The sequence below is a fragment of the Carica papaya genome, chromosome 3 (genome assembly GCF_054855325.1).
Source record: "Carica papaya isolate Zhongbai chromosome 3, ASM5485532v1, whole genome shotgun sequence".
Lineage (NCBI taxonomy): Eukaryota > Viridiplantae > Streptophyta > Magnoliopsida > Brassicales > Caricaceae > Carica > Carica papaya.
The window spans coordinates 20,767,208-20,785,745 of record NC_142311.1 but is presented as its reverse complement, the minus strand read 5'-3'; positions in this window follow the sequence as shown (position 1 = coordinate 20,785,745).

Below are 18,538 nucleotides of genomic sequence, written 5' to 3'. Positions count from 1 at the left end.
TCGAGAGATTCTAGAAATTTTCTACACAATAGAAGTGAACATCCTGCTTCTTGATGCAATTAATCAAATACCTTGTTACGCCAAATTCTTGAATGAATTGTGCACACACAAGAAGAAGTTGCCTCCTAAATGCAAGGACCAAGGCATGTTTGCCATTTCGTGTGAAATTGGTGCTTTAGGCATAAGGAATGCCATAACCTTAAAGCCTCAATCAACGTGCTACCATTGTCCATTTATTCCCAACTAAAAGCTGGAAAATTGAAGGAAACAAGAGTTATTATCCAATTAACTTACAGATCCATTATTTACCCTAAGGGAGTGCTAGAAGATGTATTGGTGCAAGTAGACAATCTCATCTTTTTGATCGATTTCTATGTGCTAGAAATGGACGATAACAAGTCCCCAAACTCATCAACCATATTGTTGGGGCGATCATTTCTCAGCACTGCCAAAACAAAAATTGATGTGCAGGATAATACCCTCACCATGGAGTTCAACGGAAAAATGGTATAGTTCAATGTTTATAATTCCATGAAGAATCCCACCAACCTATCCTGTGTATATAGTGTTGACATATGGAGATTCTTTATAGCAGAGACATTTTGATTAGTGTTTTAGAGATAAGATGAATACAATGCTCAGTAATGCATTGCACTATGAAAATTTGGAGGACTTGGAAGAAGACTACTTGGCTTATGGGAAGCTGTGTTTGAACTGGACTCATCAAATTGACTTAAAGGTAACACTCCCCACTTTGATCTTTCTATTTCTCGTACAAAGATTTTGCCTTCTATTTTGCAGATCCCTAAGTTGGAACTAAAGCTACTATAAAGACACTTAAAGTATATCTTCTTAAGAGAAGAGGAAGCATTTCCCATCATAACCTCCAACAATATGAGTAAGACAGAGGAAGAGAAACTTATTAGAATACTCTACAAGTAGAAAGAAGCTGTGGGATGGGCCATTGCCAACATCAAAAGAATATTACCCTCAACATGTATGCACCAGATATTATTTGAAGAAGACAGCAAACCTAGTAGACAAGCATAAAGGCGTATGAACTCGCCTATGATGGATGTGATGAAGAAATAAATCTTGAGGTTACTAGATCCTAGAGTTATTTACCCAATCTTAGATAGCAAATGGGTGAGCCCACTACAAGTAGTGCCAAAGAAGACTGGAATGACGGTGATCAAAAACCAGGATGGCGAGAAAGTATCAACCAACATAAAAAATGGATGGAGGGTCTGTATTGACTACTGGAAGTTGAACGTTTCCACTAGAAAAGACCATTTCCCTCTTCCATTCATCGATCAGAAGTTGGAGAGAATTGTAAAAGAATACACTATTGCTGCCTAGATGGGTATTTAGGGTTCTATCAGATTTTGATTGCTCCAGAAGACCAAGGGAAGATAACCTTCACTTGCCTCTTTGACACCTTTGCCTATAGAAGGATGCCTTTTGGACTCTACAATGCCCCAAGAACTTTTGAGAGGTGTATGGTCAGTATTTTTTCTAATTTATTGGAGTAGATTATCAAGGTTTTCATTGACCACTTTATAATCTATGGAGACTCTCTTGATGAATGTCTAGACAACCTCACAAAATTGCTAAAATGGTGCATGAAAACCAAGCTTGTCTTGAATTATGATAAGTGACATTTTGTGGTTAATCAAGGACTAATCTTAGGCCACATAGAATCTTAGAAAGGTATAAAAGTGAACAAAGCAAAGGTCGATGCGATGAAGTCCCTACCCTATCCCAAAAATGTGCAAGTAATTCGTTCTTTTCTTGGGTATACTAGGTTCTATAGGAGATTCATCAAGGAATTTTCAAAGATCACCCAGCCTCTATGTAAACTAGTGTAGAAGGAGGCCAATTTTAAGTTTGATGAACCTTGCATAAATGCATTTGACACATTGAATGAGAAGATGATCATACCCCCTATCATGCAGCCACTAAATTGAAGCCTACAATTTGAAATCATGTGTGATGCCAGTAACTAGACTATCAGTGTAGTTCTCGAGTAGCGAATGAAAAAAGATCCACATGTCATCTACTATGCTTTTAGGCCATCGATGCAGTTCTCCAGCTATTAATCATTGTGTTTGCATTGAAAAATTTCTTTCTTATCTACAAGGAACTAAAGTTATTGTGTTTTCTTATCACACAATGTTAAAATACTTGTTGAAGAAGAAAGATGTCAAGCCAAGACTGATCTGATGGATTCTTTTGCTGTAAGAGTTTGATTTGGAAATAAAGGATAAAAAAGGCATGGAAAACTTGGTCACTGATCATCTTAGTCGTTTACCGCTGGATAAAGAGTTTGTGCCATTAAAAGATGAATTCGTAGATGAGCACCTCTTCTTAATACAACAAAGCAGATATTGTCAACTTCTTGGTCACGAGTACACTTTTTAACAAACTGTTATGGTCGTAAAAAGACAAAATAAGAAGAAAAGGAAAATAATGTGCGTGGGATGATTTGTATTTGTGGAAGCACTACACGGACCAAATCATCCACTAATATGTCTCAAAAGTGGAAGTCCCCACCGTCTTGAGTTTTTGCCATTCACACGCTTGCGGATGACATTTTGGTCCTAAACGCACAGCTCGAAAGGTGTTAGAATGCAGTTTATTTTGGCCTTCTTTATTTTGAGATACATACATTTATTGTAAAGCTTGTAAGAATTGCCAGAAGACGACGACTATAAACTATAGGGACCAAATGCCTTTGACACCCATTCTTGTTTGTAAAATTTTTTATGTATGGAAAGTCGACTTTATAGGGCCCTTCCCCTCTTTTTTTGGGAATTCATTGGAAGTAGACTATGTCTTAAATTGGGTGGAAGCTAAAGCAACCTGAACAGATGATGCAAAGATTGTTGCCAAATTCATCAAATCCCATATTTTTGTATGGTTTAAGGTACCTCGTGTAATGATTAATGATAAAGGCATGTATTTTTGTAACCGAGTTATGCAACACTTGTAACACCGCTCACCACTGCACTAAATTTGTATATGAAAACTCCTATTTATTCGAGTCTTAAGGCCACCTGAACTCATTTAAATTTATTTCGTAATTTATATTGTATTTCGTAATTTCTTAATTCGTAGTTTTAATTTATTCAGATTTTTTTATTTTATTTATTATTATTATTATTTATTTTATTTTGTTTTATTTTATGTTGTTGCATTTTTTTATTTAAAAATAATTTTAGGAGAAAAATAGAAAATGTGCGAAATCCCACAGGAAAGGCTCGCCCGCCCGGGCAGAGCACACTGTGCACATGCATGCGCGCACGACCAACACAGGACGTGCCCACTATGCGCACGTCCTATCTATGCAAGGCGTGGGGCCAGTCTATGCATGCGTCCCATCACGCGCAAACAAGCTAGTCTGCGCGTGCGTCACATCGTGCAGGGACAGGGCCAGGTGTCGTGTGCCCTATACGTATGCCGTCTGCGAGGTAGACCTGCGTAGATAGGACTGAGCGCAAGCGGCCTAGTGAGGTGCACTATCACCTCAGGCAGTGTGCCGCTGCCCCCTTGGGCACCGTGCGCTTCCTCGGGCGGTGTGCCACCACCTTGGGTGTAGTGTCACCGCCGGTGGATGAATTCTTCTTTTGTTTTTCACACTACTGCCACATCACATCAAATCACTCATCTTCCACTCAACTTTCTCTATCCTAACTAGATTTCGTCACTTATCACAAATCCAACGGTCCTCATTTTCTATAAATAGAGACCCATTTTTTCCATTTTCCTCATCACTTCCATTTCATTCTTCCATCTTCTAAGAACTTAGAGAGAGAGGGAGTGATCTAGAGAGAGAAGGAGAGGAGAAGAAGAAAAAAGGTCTATCTCTCCCGACATAGCGGAGTTTAGGAAGCTTAACCTACCACACTTTGAAGGTGGACCTAACCCCTTAGTAGTTGAAGCCTGGGTCCCACAGATACAGAAGGTTTTCTCTGTCCTAGACCTAACTAAGGAATAGAAAGTCCCCCTAACAGCCTTTATGCTAATTAGTGAAGCAGAACACTAGTGGCGACTTAAGAAGGAAGTCCTTCATACCCCTACCACGTGCGAAGTTTTCATGGATGCATTCTTTGATAACTTTTTTCCAGCCTATGTCCGAGAGAAAAAGGAGGAGGAATTTAAGGACCTCCGCTAAGAAAATCTGACGGTTGCCCAATATGTATCCTGATTTGTCCAACTATCTAGGTTTGCTCCTCTAATGGTCACCCCTCCGGAAAGTTGTATAGGTAGAAAGTTTCTGAAAGGCCTAGATCCCACAGATACAGAAGGTTTTCTCTGTCCTAGACCTAACCGAGGAATAAAAAGACCCCTTAGTAGCCTTTATGCTAATTAGTGAAGCAGAACACTAGTGGCGACTTAAGAAGGAAGTCCTCCATACCCCTACCACGTGGGAAGTTTTCATGGATGCATTCTTTGATAACTTTTTTCCAGCCTATGTCCGAGAGAAAAAGGAGGAGGAATTTAAGGACCTCTGCCAAGAAAATCTGACGGTTGCCCAATATGCAGCCTGATTTGTCCAACTATCTAGGTTTGCTCCTCTAATGGTCACCCCCGAAAGTTGTGAAGGTAAAAAGTTTCTGAAAGGCCTTCACACTAATATCTATTATCGGGTTACGATGCTGAGACCCAATTCGTATGCCGAGGTGCTAAAACATGCCTAGTTGGCCAAAGACTTCATCTCAGCCAGACACCAATGCATTGCTCGAGTCAGTACCCAACAACAACAACCCCAACAACCCATAAGAAGATTGCCCAACCTAGTAAGTAGCTATCCCGATAAACGAACCCGCGTTGCCTTTCCCCCTGCTCTACCTCCATCTATTGGGTAGCCTACCTGACCTTCCCAATAATGTCAACATTGTGGTCACTCACATGATTAATTACCCTATCAGTGTATCAATCACGCTTACAATCAATGTGAAAGTAACCAACACCACATAAACGACTGCCCTTAGTGGCCCAAGGACGTGGCCAGACCTGTAGCCCAGGATCGTGTGTACTACCTAGATGAACTTGGTGCCCTCCCCACTCCTATCCTTATCCAAGGTATGCTTTCTATTCATGATACTTTTTCCAAGGCTTTAATTAATACAGGTGCTACCCACTCTTTTATCTTTTATGCATTTATTTATAAAATTAGATATTAGGCCTTAACCTTTAAAAGAAATATTAGTTATAGAGACTCCTTCTAGGGTATTATTAGAAGCTGACTGCATGTATAAAAATTATAAGATATAAGCTTTGAAAATAGAAATATTTGTAGACCTAATACTCTTAGATTTCTCAGAGTTTGACGTTATTCTAGGAATAGATTAGTTAGAAAAATATAGGGCAATAACCGATTGTGAAAGTAAAGTTGTAATCTTGCAAACTCTGAAAAAGAAAGAAAATCTATTTTTCGGAGCTAACAATTGAATAAACAAGAATCTGGATGTTGATCATGCTGTGTATTCCATTCCCATTATTTACAACTTTCCAAAAAATTTTCTAGTCAAATTACTTGATCTACCTCTCCGCGAGAGATAGAGTTTTCTATCAAACTAATTATTAAAACCCAACTAATTTTAAAACCTGCACATTGCATGAGTAGTGCTGAGCTTGTAGAACTAGAAAACTAACTTTTTGAGCTTCTTGACTAGAAGTTTATTTGCCCTAGTCACTCCCCTTGGGGCGCTCCGGTGTTATTTATGAGAAAGAAGGATGACTCCCTCAGACTATATATGTAGATTACCGAGAACTTAACCAAGTAATAATAAAGAGCAAGTATCTTCTACCTCGAATCGAAGATCTTTTCAATCAATTACAAGGAGTCACGGTCTTCTCCAAGACGGACCTCATATGGGGACACTACCAGCTGAGAGTCAAAGAAGAAGATATTCCGAAGACTACTTTTTAGTATAAATATGGCCAGTACAAGTTCAAGCTAATGTCGTCGGGTTAACTAATGTCCCTGCTACCTTTATGGATCTCATGATTAGGATTTTTTGGCATGAGCTAAATTAATACGTCATTGTGTTCATTGATGACATCCTTGTGTACTCCAAGAACCAAGAGGGACATGTAGTCTACTTGTTTGAAGTGCTAGGGACATTTCGTCTGAACCAGCTGTCTGCTAAAATTAACAAATGCTCTTTTTAGTTGCATTGAGTTTTTTTTCTTGTTCACGTGATTTCAAATGAAAGAGTTTATGTGGATTCAGCCAAGGTTGAAATGGTAATCAATTGGAACCTGCCACCAATGTAGCTGAGGTACGTAGTTTTCTTGGCTTGGCAGGTTACTACCGATGATTCATCGACGAATTTTTCAAGATTGTTCCTTCGTTGGCTCAACTCACTCAAAAGGTCGCACCTTTTATTTAGGATTATGAATGTCGTGAAAGCTTTATGGAATTAAACCATCGTCTTATCTTTGCCCTGGTGTTGATCCTCCCTGAAAACACAGGAAGATTTCAGGTCTACTGCGATGTATCTCGTATTTATTACGGATGCATTTTGATGCAGCATCATAAAGTAGTCGCTTATGGATCTAGACAGTTAAAACCCCATGAGGGGAACTACCCTACTCATGAATTGGAGTTGGTGGCCATTATCTTTACCTTCAAGATATGGCATCATTACTTGTTTAGTCAGACCTTTGAAATTTACATTGACAAAAAAAGTTTAAAATACATCTTCTCGCAAAGGAAGTTGAGCATGAGACAGAGACGTTGGATTGACCTCCTGAAGGATTACGATTACAAGATCATCTACCATCCCGGTAGAAAAAATATAGTCGCTAATACATTGAGCCGAAAGGAGTCCGCAGTGTTGGCCCAAACCATGGCCTCCAGTTGGAAGTTAATAGATTGTGACATCCCAAATGCTAATTAAAGCATATGGGTGTCAAATACAGAAACAGAATAACGAGTGCATGATAAAAATTATATGTAGCAAAGTAAATTAATACAAATTCCTAACAAATATATGAGTTTAATTACATATATATGACTGAGGCCAAAAGAGGCTGCAAAATAAAAAGTCAAAATACAAAGAGGGCCACTTCTTTCACTAAGTTATTGGACTCATCAGAGTGTGGGAACGATCATGCACTCAACTTTTGTGGATCCACAGGATCCTCATAAACTTTAATGGGTAGGTCAGCTGGTGGTTCGTCATTTTTTTCCTCATTTAGGTGGGGCATGAAAAGGGCAAGTTCCATATACTCAGTAAGGAAAATAATATTTAATTAACATTGGAAGGTTTAAAAGGTGAATTATTCTAACATACATACTTACCATTTGATTACTTTCTAGACCTATGTTACCTTATGAAAACAATTTATTTATTAAGGAAAACATCACGTTAGTATAATCAAAACAAACACACATCATAACAAAAATTGAAAAAATTAGATAAATCATGATATGCTTAGATTTTCGTGTCATGCTTTGTGAAGTCGTTATGACTTTTATCTCTTAAGGCAGATACAAATTTTCAACTATCCATGTGGAATGACCAGATCAAATACAGATACCACAATTTGCTCAGCACATTTCTGGCTTGCCAAACCATGGTATGATCTATGACCACGGTCATACCAACTATAATAGTCCTATCAAATATTCTATAGTCACGATAGTACTTAGCCAAAGGTGACACCTAACAGATATTTGCATCACCACTCTCGTCAGAGGGTACGCCGTCATCCATAGGAAAGGTCCTCTTATGTCTTTCCATACTAGATTGGGGAGGGAAAAACAGATACCCCAGATAGGGTTAGGGCAATAGATACATCTCAAAGATAAGAAATCTAATGAAACACTTGATGTATTATGCACATCAATACAGATACATACTTAGACCATTCATGCTTCATTCAACAATTCTCTTTTTCTTTTATTTTGTTTCTTTTATTTTTCAGGTAACATTACCGGTTTTAAATTATTTTAATTACATACAAATCATCAAATGGCTATAAGTCAGATAATGTGCATGAAATCAAGAATACTTCAACTTATTGAACCTACAAACAAAAAAGCATGCAAAACAAGCAAAATTAAAAATTATCAATTTAATCTCTTCTTTTTGTCTAAAAATGCCCCTTAAGACATTTAAAGAAATACTAAATTTCTTACCAAAACTTTGATAATTTCTTCTGCACCATTCTGCTTTTTTTCCTTTCCTTTTCTCTCTAGATCACTCTCTCTCTCTCTAATTCTTGAAAAGTGAAAGAATGGAAGTGTGGGGAAAATTAAAAGGGAGGGTCCCTATTGATAGAAATTAGGAGCTGTTGGATTTGCGGCACATGGTGAAATCCGGTAAAGAGAGAGGAAAAAAGATGCTCGACATAAAAAATGGAGGAGGAAGGTCTCCTCTATCGAAGGTGGCGGCGTGCCGCTAGAGGTGTGCGGTGGCGCATTACCCGAGGCAAGAGTGGCTCGCCCGATGCACTACAGGCTAGTCTACAAGTGCACGACTCACCTTGCCATGCGCGCAGGGGCTAGCTTGCGTGCGTGTAGGGCTTAGGCATGCTTTGTGCTACGCACGTATACCCCAAGGGCTTATCCGCACAGGCTTATTACGCAGACAACGCACGCACAGTGTGTGGCGCCTGTTCGCGTTGTAGGTGACATGCAGACGACCTTCCTACTCAAGAACTTACGCCGCGTGTGCAAATGGGATGGGGGCATTGTGCGCACGTCCCATGCCAGCTAAGCGCGCATGCGCATGCATAGTGCGTAGGCGCCCGTGCGGGTCGCTCCCTTTCCCGCTGGATTTTCTCATTTTTTTTCTTAAATTTGTTTTAAATTAAACTAAAATAAAATAAATTAAATTAAATTAATATCAACTAAAATTTAAATAAAAATCAGCATAATTATGAATTACGTTAATAATTTAAAGAGTAAATTAAATGAGTTCAATGCAGCCTAAAGGCCTAAATAAATAGGATTTCTAAATTAATTAAGCACAACAATGGGTAGGATGTCACATCCTCCCCACCTTAGAAAACTTTGGTTCTCAAATTTGTCTCGAACATGTTCGGAAACTTCTCCCTCATCTCGCTTTCCAACTCACACATTGCTTCTTCTGGGGTATGATGTTGCCACTAAACCTTCACCATGGGAATTGTCTTGTTGCGTAAGACCTTGTCGGTCCACCAAAGAATCTCTACTAGGACTTCTGCATACGTCATATCAGCTTGTATCTGCGCTTCATTGTGAGGAATGATATGAGAAGGGTTAGGGTGGTTACCTTTTCAACATCGAGAAATGGAAACATGTAAACTCATAAACTCTCAGGGTAGAGTAAGGTAGTATGCCACAGGTCCAATGTGCTCAATGATCCGAAAAGGTCCCACATAATGCGACTACTGAGAAAGTTATTATCATTCGAAGGAACTTAGCCACCTTAGAGTTTCTAAAAAGCTATGCTAACAACCATAAAAGACCCTTGGAATTTACAATTGGCGATCAAGACTTCCTTAGGATATTCCTTACAAGGGAAAAATGTGATTCAATAAGAAGGAAAAGTTGAGCCCCTGTTATGTGGGACATTTTCAAATCGTGGAACGTGTTGGACCCATGGCGTACTGCCTTACTCTACCCTAAGAGTTTGCAGGTCTACATGATGTTTTTCTTGTCTCCTTGCTCAAAATGTACCACGCTGACCCTTTTCACATCATTCCTCACCAGGAGATGTAGGTTCAAGCTTATATGACATATGAAAAGCTCCCTGCAAAAATCATTTATTTGATTGACAAGGTTCTGTGTAATAAGATGATTCCTATGGTGACTTCGTATAGTGGCAACACCACACTCCGGAAGAGACAACGTGGGAGTTGAAGAGCGAGATGAGAGAGAAGTTCCCATATCTATTCATGATAAATTTAGGGATGAAATTTTCTAAGGTGGGGGGAATTTAACACCTTGAATGAAAAACCTTTGCGATTAATTATAATGTGAACCTTTATATATTCGGGCCCTAAGACCGTTTAAAACACCTTCATATTTCATATTTTTAATTTTTCATATTTATATCATATTTTGTATTTTAAATTTCATATTTTATTTTGTTGAATAATTCTTAAAATTAATTATTTTACTTTGTCATAGGAAAAATTATATTTTTTTTAAATAGATTTCATGAAAAACGAAGAAAAAGGTGAAAAATCCCACTGAAAGGAACTCGCCACGTGTGTGTGCACGAGACGCAAGCTGTGATCTGCGCATGCGTCTCATCGCATGCAAACAGGCATGGCTCCACGCACCCTATGCGCGTGCCATCTATGCAGTAGGCTGGCGCGTGGCAGGCTAGGCCGACGTGCGCAACAGGTTAGGCCTATGATGCATGGCTGGCTGGGGCCGCGTGCGCTGCCTCAGGCAGGGCATGTTACCCCTTGGAAACCGCACGTCGCCTTCAGGCGGTGCGTCGCCATCACTTCACGTCATCCATCCGTCAATCACATCTGTCAGTCATCACATCTCACCTTTTCCATTGACTTTCTCTCTCCTCACCAGATTTTGCCATGTGGCGCAAATTCGATGGTCCCCATTTTCTATAAATAGGGACCCTCCCTTTACCATTTCCTCATCACTTCCATTTCCATTCTTCCATCCTCCAAGAGCTATAGAGATAAAGAGAGAGGAGAAAAAGAAGAAATGGCATAGGAAAGACATCAAGGTTTCACTAAGGAATTTAGTATTTACTTTTAAACATCATAAGGAGCATTTCTAGAATAAAATTAATAAAGTTTAAATTTAAAGATTGCATGATTAAATATTATGCCTAAATGAAGTAATTTTACATGTTAATGCATGTTTTATGATCGTTTATGAACTTGTTAATTTATATGTGTAATTTAAATAATTTAATACTTGAAATAAATATTGATATGTGATGCAATTGACGGTGGAAAAAATGATTAAGCATGAAATGATGTATAGACATGAGAAATATGTATTAGTATTGGCATACATAATTCATAAAGTTTTTCATTAGGTTTTTTTATCTCTGAGGGATTTCTGTTTCTCCCCCCATTTATTTTGAAAAGACATAAGAGGACCACTCCCTATGGATGATGATGTACCCTCTGATGAGAGTGGTGACACGATATGATTGTAGGGGTCACCTTTGGCAAAGTAAGGTCGTGGCATAGTTTACATATAGGACCACTTTGGTTGGCACAGTTGTGGTTATATATCGTGTCATGGTTTGGCAAGCTGTAAATGTGTTGTTGGTTTGGCAAGCCACAAATTACTGTTATAAATAAAATTAATTAGTCATTCCACATGGATAGTCAAAAATCCATATTGCCCTCAGTAGATGGGAATCAGAGTGACTTTACGCGAAGAATAAAATGAAAGATAGTGCATATAATGATTTTCTCTATTTTCAACATGATTAATTTGATTGATATGATATACTATAATATGATGGTTATGATGTTTTTCTTAATAAATTAAACTATTTTCATAATTAATAAAGGATCATAACATAACTTTTGATGGTAAGTGACGATAGTACATTTAATAACTTTTAAAATTTTATGATGTTAATTAAATATTATTTTTCTTACTGAGCGTATGTAACTCACCCCTTTCCATGCCCCTTTCCAGATGAGAAAGATAGTGAAGAACTGATCGCTGACCTACCCCTTAAAGTTTTTGAGGATCTTGTGGATCCATAAACGTTTAACTCACATGACTTGTCCCGCACTCTGATGAGTCCATTTAAATAATGATAAAAGTGGCCCTATTTTGTATTTTGTCACCACTTTTGGCCTCAGTTATATATGTAATTGGGAACTCATATATTTTGTAAGGGATTTATAATTATTTGCACCACTGCATATATTTAACTATTATGCACTCATAATCTGTTTCTGTATTTGGCACCCTTATACCTTAATTAGCATTTGGGATGTCCCATAAACAACCCTGGAGATGCTTGTAGAATTTAGTTTACTAATAATACTAAGATCTAGAAAGACCTAATTCTAGTAAATAAACTCAACTGTTTGATTCATTCAAACTAGATTATATATCCTCTTAGTGTGAAATTAATTCACAAAAGGGATTACAGAAGGGAAGATTGGGAAAGATGAGATCAGCTTTCTATTTTGGCAACGACCCTTTCTTCTCTATTTTTCTTCCTATTTAAAGGTTGAGAGGATAAGAGTTATCTCTTGTGAAGGTAAAGTTTTCCTCGATGATCTCAACTTTCTTTCTACTTTCTAAAATAGTTTTTTTACTTGATTTAGTTTCCTACTTCTAAGTAAAAAGGGATCTTCTTTTAAATTTGAAAGCATGTTGGGATATCAATATCTACTGTTGCCGTTAAGGTCTAAGAAGCTTGTTGTGCTCGATATAATACATATACTGCTGCTAGGGTGTTAGCTTTGCCCAAGGGTTATCTGCGTATGAATTGATACTTTCTACTGCCATAAGAGTGCATGCGTTACCTAAGGCTTGGTTGGATGTGAATTGAGATTTACTGCCCTTGCTAAGGTATAAGGCTTGCCTAAGACTTATACAAGAAATAACGACTATTTCTGCAAAAATTTTGCTCTATTGTACTGCTTTTCTGAAATTGAGTCTTATCTCTCAACCTGCATCAAAATAAGCAAAATTATCTAGTTTAGGTAGTAAATACCTCAATTATGCACCCAAAATAGGTGATAAAGATAATATTTATGCGCATTATCAAACTCCCCCACACTTATCTTGTGCTCGTTTTCAAGCACCCCACAATACAATTCAATAACTCTTAAACTTTCACCTTTAACCCAACTACTCCCAACCATTCCCTCACAACTCGTACGTTACATCTCCATTCTCAAACAGTAAAAATAACCATCAACTAGTAATTTTGAAGTTTGAATTTAATGGAATCACACTGATGAATAATTACCTTGAATAGCACCAGAGCATAAAATAGAAAGGTTTTGCAATCTTTTTAAAAACATATAATTTTCATTTAGAAGAACAATCTGCACCTAGAATAATTGCCACATTAAACCTGTTCAGATATAAGAACTTCATGTAATTAGTTCATGTCAGAACATAAAATTTAAGAGTAACTTAGATGAGCACTCTTATTGCTTGCTTGTAATGTCACTAACCTTTTAAGGTGATAACAAACATTTATGATGAATGCACATGGTTACTTAGTTTTTTACAAGTTCACGTGGCTACTAGCGCTACTCATAATTAATTAACGAGCATAATAGATTATTATTTGTGCTTTTTTTTTCAATTCGAGTCATGAACCTTAAGATTATTAGATGCACAAATCCAGACAAGTTGTAGTAGACCTAAGTATCCTCATTCACTCAACAAGAAAAGAAATTTAATTAAAGGCAATCTCTAACCTAGTCATGTTAAGACACGTAATCAAAGATAGTTATTTATTGTGTGATAAGATGAAAAATAAGCTAAAAATCCTAGAAGATTATTGTAATTACAATTCAATTCTTGAAATATCACAATAGAATTGTTTTGAAATAACTAAGATAGTTATAAAAAAGATGGGGTTAAAAATTGTTGAAAATTTATTTGTGGTGTGCCTTGGGCAAGGCTAAAGTGTGCATCAGAAAATGTCATGAGAAAAATTTGAATGCAGTGGACATAATGTAACAAAAATATCAAAAGGAAATCTAAAAATGCAGTATGTCTCTTCCCTATATTTACAGTACACATTGTCCCCAATATGATGCAAAGAAAATGAGTAATAAAATAAAAGAAATATGAAGGGATATACTAACTCCCCTGGTTCGTGACTTGGGGGTGGGGCACACTAGAAGCATCATCTGGTCTTGGGGTGAGGGGTGTTTTTTCACTATTTGTGATATTGTCTAGGCTAGCTCCTTAACTCTTTTCAACAACTGGCAGTCAAATTTTTTAGGCGAATCAAGTGTCCATCTATGTTTTGAACATGCAACAATACTACTTCCAAAAGTTGATGGATGCTGGCTGGTGCAAGTTTTGTGGCAATGGATTCTTTGGTAGTCGGCACACTCTTTTTTCTTGTTATAGACTCTCATATATCTGGGCACAAGTGGGCCAGGAGGGGCAAAACGTGGGATGTAGTCCTTGAGGTGCAACAATTCCACGTCATCCTAGGAGCTTAAATCAAAGGTAGTTTGGGGATAAACAATGTGCAAGTTAATTTACTCCATATCAAAATTAGTGATGAATAGGGCAATTTGGGTGATGATTGATCCTAAGATTAGTGGCCTTTTAAAAGAAATAATGTTGGAAAACTGAGATACAAGCTAAAAACATAGGTTGACTCTTTTCTTGTTAACCATACACCATAAAAAGTACACCTCGATTTTTGGAAGGATACTGGGTGCATCCTTTCAACCTGAAAAAGAGTAAGCGAAGAACCTATAAATGTATTTCAAGCATCAGTCACGTAAATATAGGTCCTTAAATTTGTTATGATCAAATGCATCCAATGGATTGTCACAAAATTGAGCATACACAGTGGTAGCATCAAAATCATCACAAAAATCACAATAAAAGTTTTCATGATTGAACTCAAAGAAGCCCATGGCATTATTGAACTCAACAATGGAAAAATTAAAGCATTTTCCTAGTAAACGTAAAGAAACTAGATTAGGTGTATGGAGAGTGAAGTCAATATATTTCTGAAACTTGAAGGTCGTGTAAAACTCCCTAACTAGTTCGACATATCCAGGCATGTTAACCTCAAAGTAAGATGCCCAACCGATGTTATGGATCAGTTTAAGGACACCATTCCTAATTTTTAGGGTTTCAAGAGTGGGATGATGAATGAATTTACCTAGTATAAGGGAAAATTTGTAAACTTCCCCATATTGTTCCTATTCTGAACTGTCCTGGAAAGTGAGGTGGCTATATAGCTTAGATTCGACAGGTAGGAGGACATTCTTCCCCTTTTTGACCTGTGTCCTCTTTCAGTCTTGGTCAGCTTCTATATCTCTACTTGTAGGCTCTTCAGGTTAGGGTTGTTATGTTGTTAGTTGGTTGTTTGCATGGCTTGTTTTGGGGTTTGGGAATTTTGCTCTCTAGTGGGAGAGTCAGGCACATTGATTACAAGATTATGATGTGGGCTAGCCATTGTAGAGTCGCTCACATCATGGGGCACAACTTGTTCCTCTTGTGCAACTTGGTGTTTCGGTATTGCTGGAGGCAATTATGTTTTTGTTTTCATATCACCATCAGATAGATGTTTGTTTTTGAAGCAGTTGTATCTAGGAAAACTTTCTTCATCCTCATTGGTCTAGTTGGAGTAGAGGAGTTCTAGGTTTAGGTGGCAATTGTAAGCAGGAAAAGGAAGGTTCAGATTAGGGAAAAGAAGATGGGTTTCTATTTTAGCAAGAGAGTGGGGGGGGGGGGCGAGGGGGAAGTGGGTAGCATGATAATTAAAAAAAAAGGGATTAGGGCAAATAAATTGAAATTGGCACCAAATAGCCTCGGCATAAGCCTTCGGCTAGGTTTATGCAAATATCATTTTTTTGGTGAAATATATGATCGAGGCATAAGTCTTGGGCAAGACCTATGTGAACACCTCGACTGAATAAGTGGCATAACCAAGCCTAGGGCAAGGCCTGTGCAAGTATCTCGAAAGAATTGATGCAGGCTCGGGTAAGGCTAGAGCATTTGACATAAACCTTAGGCAAGGCTTACACAAGGGTTTTGACAGAGGATATGATTAAGCCTTGGGCAAGGTTAGTGTGGTCAACGTAAACTTGGGCCAAGGCTTACGCAAACACTCTAGATTGAAAACACAGTGGATCTATGCATGGCCTCTCCATTAATGATATGTAAAATTCTAATCAGAACAAACACAACCAAATTTCACTAAACTTATTAAAATAGCTAAAATTCAAAATAAAACATAAAAAATCGAATGGATTGCCTTCCATTAAGTGCCCTTGTTTATTGTCCAAGACTAGAGACTGTTAGTTCTATCAAGTGTTTTCTTTAGGAATATTCAGGGTAAGTTCTTCGACTTGTTGTGCAGAGAATCCATCATAGAAGGGCTTTAGCCGATGCTTGTTTACCTTGAAAATTTTATGGGTGTCCAAGCTTTTGATCTCGATTGCACCATGAGGAAATGTGTTGGTAACGACAAACTGGCCTAGCCACCTTGAATGTAGCTTTTTAAGAAACAGCTCTAGGTGAAAATCGTAAAATAAGACTTTTGCCCTATTAAGAATTGTTGTTTAGAGATCATTTGATCATTGAAAGCCTTCGTCTTTTCTTTATCGATTCTCGAGTTCTCATAAGCATCGTTTCTTATTTCTTCAAGTTCTTACAGCTGTAGCTTCTTCTAACTTCATGTTGTAGCTTTTAATCACTTAATAGGCTCTGTGCTCCAATTCAACAAGAAGGTGAAAAGCTTTTCTAAAGACCAAATGCTACTGGGACATTCCTATAAGGGTTTTAAAAGTTATTTGGTGAGCTCATAAAGCATCATCTAGTCATAGGCTGCAATCCTTTCTATTAGGATTGATTGCCTTTTCTAAGATCAACTTTACTTCTCTATTAGAAACTTCGGCTTACCAACTAGTCTGTGGGTGGTAGGCTGTGGAGATAGGTGGATAACATGATATTTCTTAAAAAGAGAATCCATAACCCAATTGTAGAAGTATGTCCCCCGATCACTTATCATTGCTTGTAGTATCCCAAACATGATGAAGATATGAGTTTTGACAAAGTCTACAATAGTTTTAGCATCATCAGTTCTAATAGCCTTGGCTTCCACTCATTTAGAGACATAGTCAACCGCAAGTAGAATGTAAGAGTTGTCAAAAGAGGATGGGAATAGTCCCATGAAATCTATGCCCCATACGTTAAAGATCTCACAAATTAAGATGGGTGTGAGTGGCATCTGGTCCTTATGGCTTAAGTTTCCTATCCTTTGGTAGTTTGCACATGTTTTGTAATAGACGTCTGTGTCATGGAACAGGGAGGGCAAAACATGCCACACTTCAACAACTTGCGGGATGCTAGTTTAGGGCCGTAATATCCTCTGCAAACATGAGTATGATAGAATTTCATGATAGAGGGGACTTCTATGTCTGAGACAAAATGTCAAATGATCTATTCTGCATGGTAGTTCCACAAATAAGGATCAAATACATAATATCTAGCTTCTTTCTTGATCCTTTCTCTCTTTGCTCTGGACAGCTCATCTAAGAGCATATTGGTAACTAAATAATTGATGATATCAGCGTACAACAGTGTTGATTGTCGAACTAAGAAAACATGTTCTTCTAGGAAATCATCCTTTAGTGATAATTGCTCTATACTTAGTGGTAAATGACTGAGGTGGTTAGTAACAAGATTCTTCATACCATTTTTATCTCATATTTCCAAGTTAAACTCATGTAGTAGGAGTATCCATCTAATCTGTCTCGATTTTGCCTTTTTCTTCTTGAGTAAGTATTTCAAAGCTGCATGGTCTAAAAACACAATCACCTTAGTACCAAGCAAGTAAGAACAAATTTTTTCTAAGGTAAACACGATAGCTAAGAGTTGCTTTTCTATAGTGAACTAGTTGATTTGAGCCCTGTTAAGAGTTTTTGAGTCATAGTAGATCACATGCGGGTTCTTACCTATCTTTTGCCCAAGGACTGCACCCACGACTTGGTTAATGCATCACACATGATCTCAAGTGGCAGCTCCTAGTTCGATGGTTGCATAATAGGTGCTGATACCAGCTTCTCCTTGAGTATATCAAATGCTTTCTTGCAAGATGCATCAAATTCGAATACCACTTCCTTTTGTACTAGCCAGCACAAAGGTTGGGTAATCTTGGAGAAGTCCTTGATGAATTTCCTGTAGAACCCTGCATGTTAACGTGACCCTAGATGATTTAAATTTAGTTCCAAAGACTTGCATTCCCGCATCAAGGAGGAACCCCATAAAAATCCAGACTCCTGCAAAATAATTATCTACAGGTCCCCCCCACAGCACGAGGTCACTCCCATGTAGCATAACAGACATACACATGCAAGTCCCATAAGTCTCATCCCAAACAAGTAAGTAATTCCAACATCTTTTTATTTCCTAAATGGGATCGGCTCAAACGGGAAAGAAAATTTCAATTTCCTAAATTAGAATGCCCTGAACCTGAAAGTAAATCCCAATTTCCTAAATGGGAACACCCTGAACAGGAAAATAAATTCCAATTTCCTAAACGAGAAACCTTTGAATAGGAAAGTGACTTCATCCCTGACTACTTTCCTAAATAGGAATATTTCAAGGAGTAGACCAAGTTTTTCTAAAGAAAGCTTGAAGCCCAAGTAATGCTTCATCGGCGTGGAGAAGTTACAAGGCAATAAGAAAAGCCCATTTATGGCCCAACCCAAAGTGGTCTAAAGGCCTCATGGCCAAAGTGGGTTAGGCCCAAAAAGAGATGCACGGACAACATGTACAGTATATGTGCTCTTCTTATATCACATGTGTGGGAAACCCACATACATGGGTCCAACACCACGTAAGATAGCATGCGAGGCATGCAGACAAATA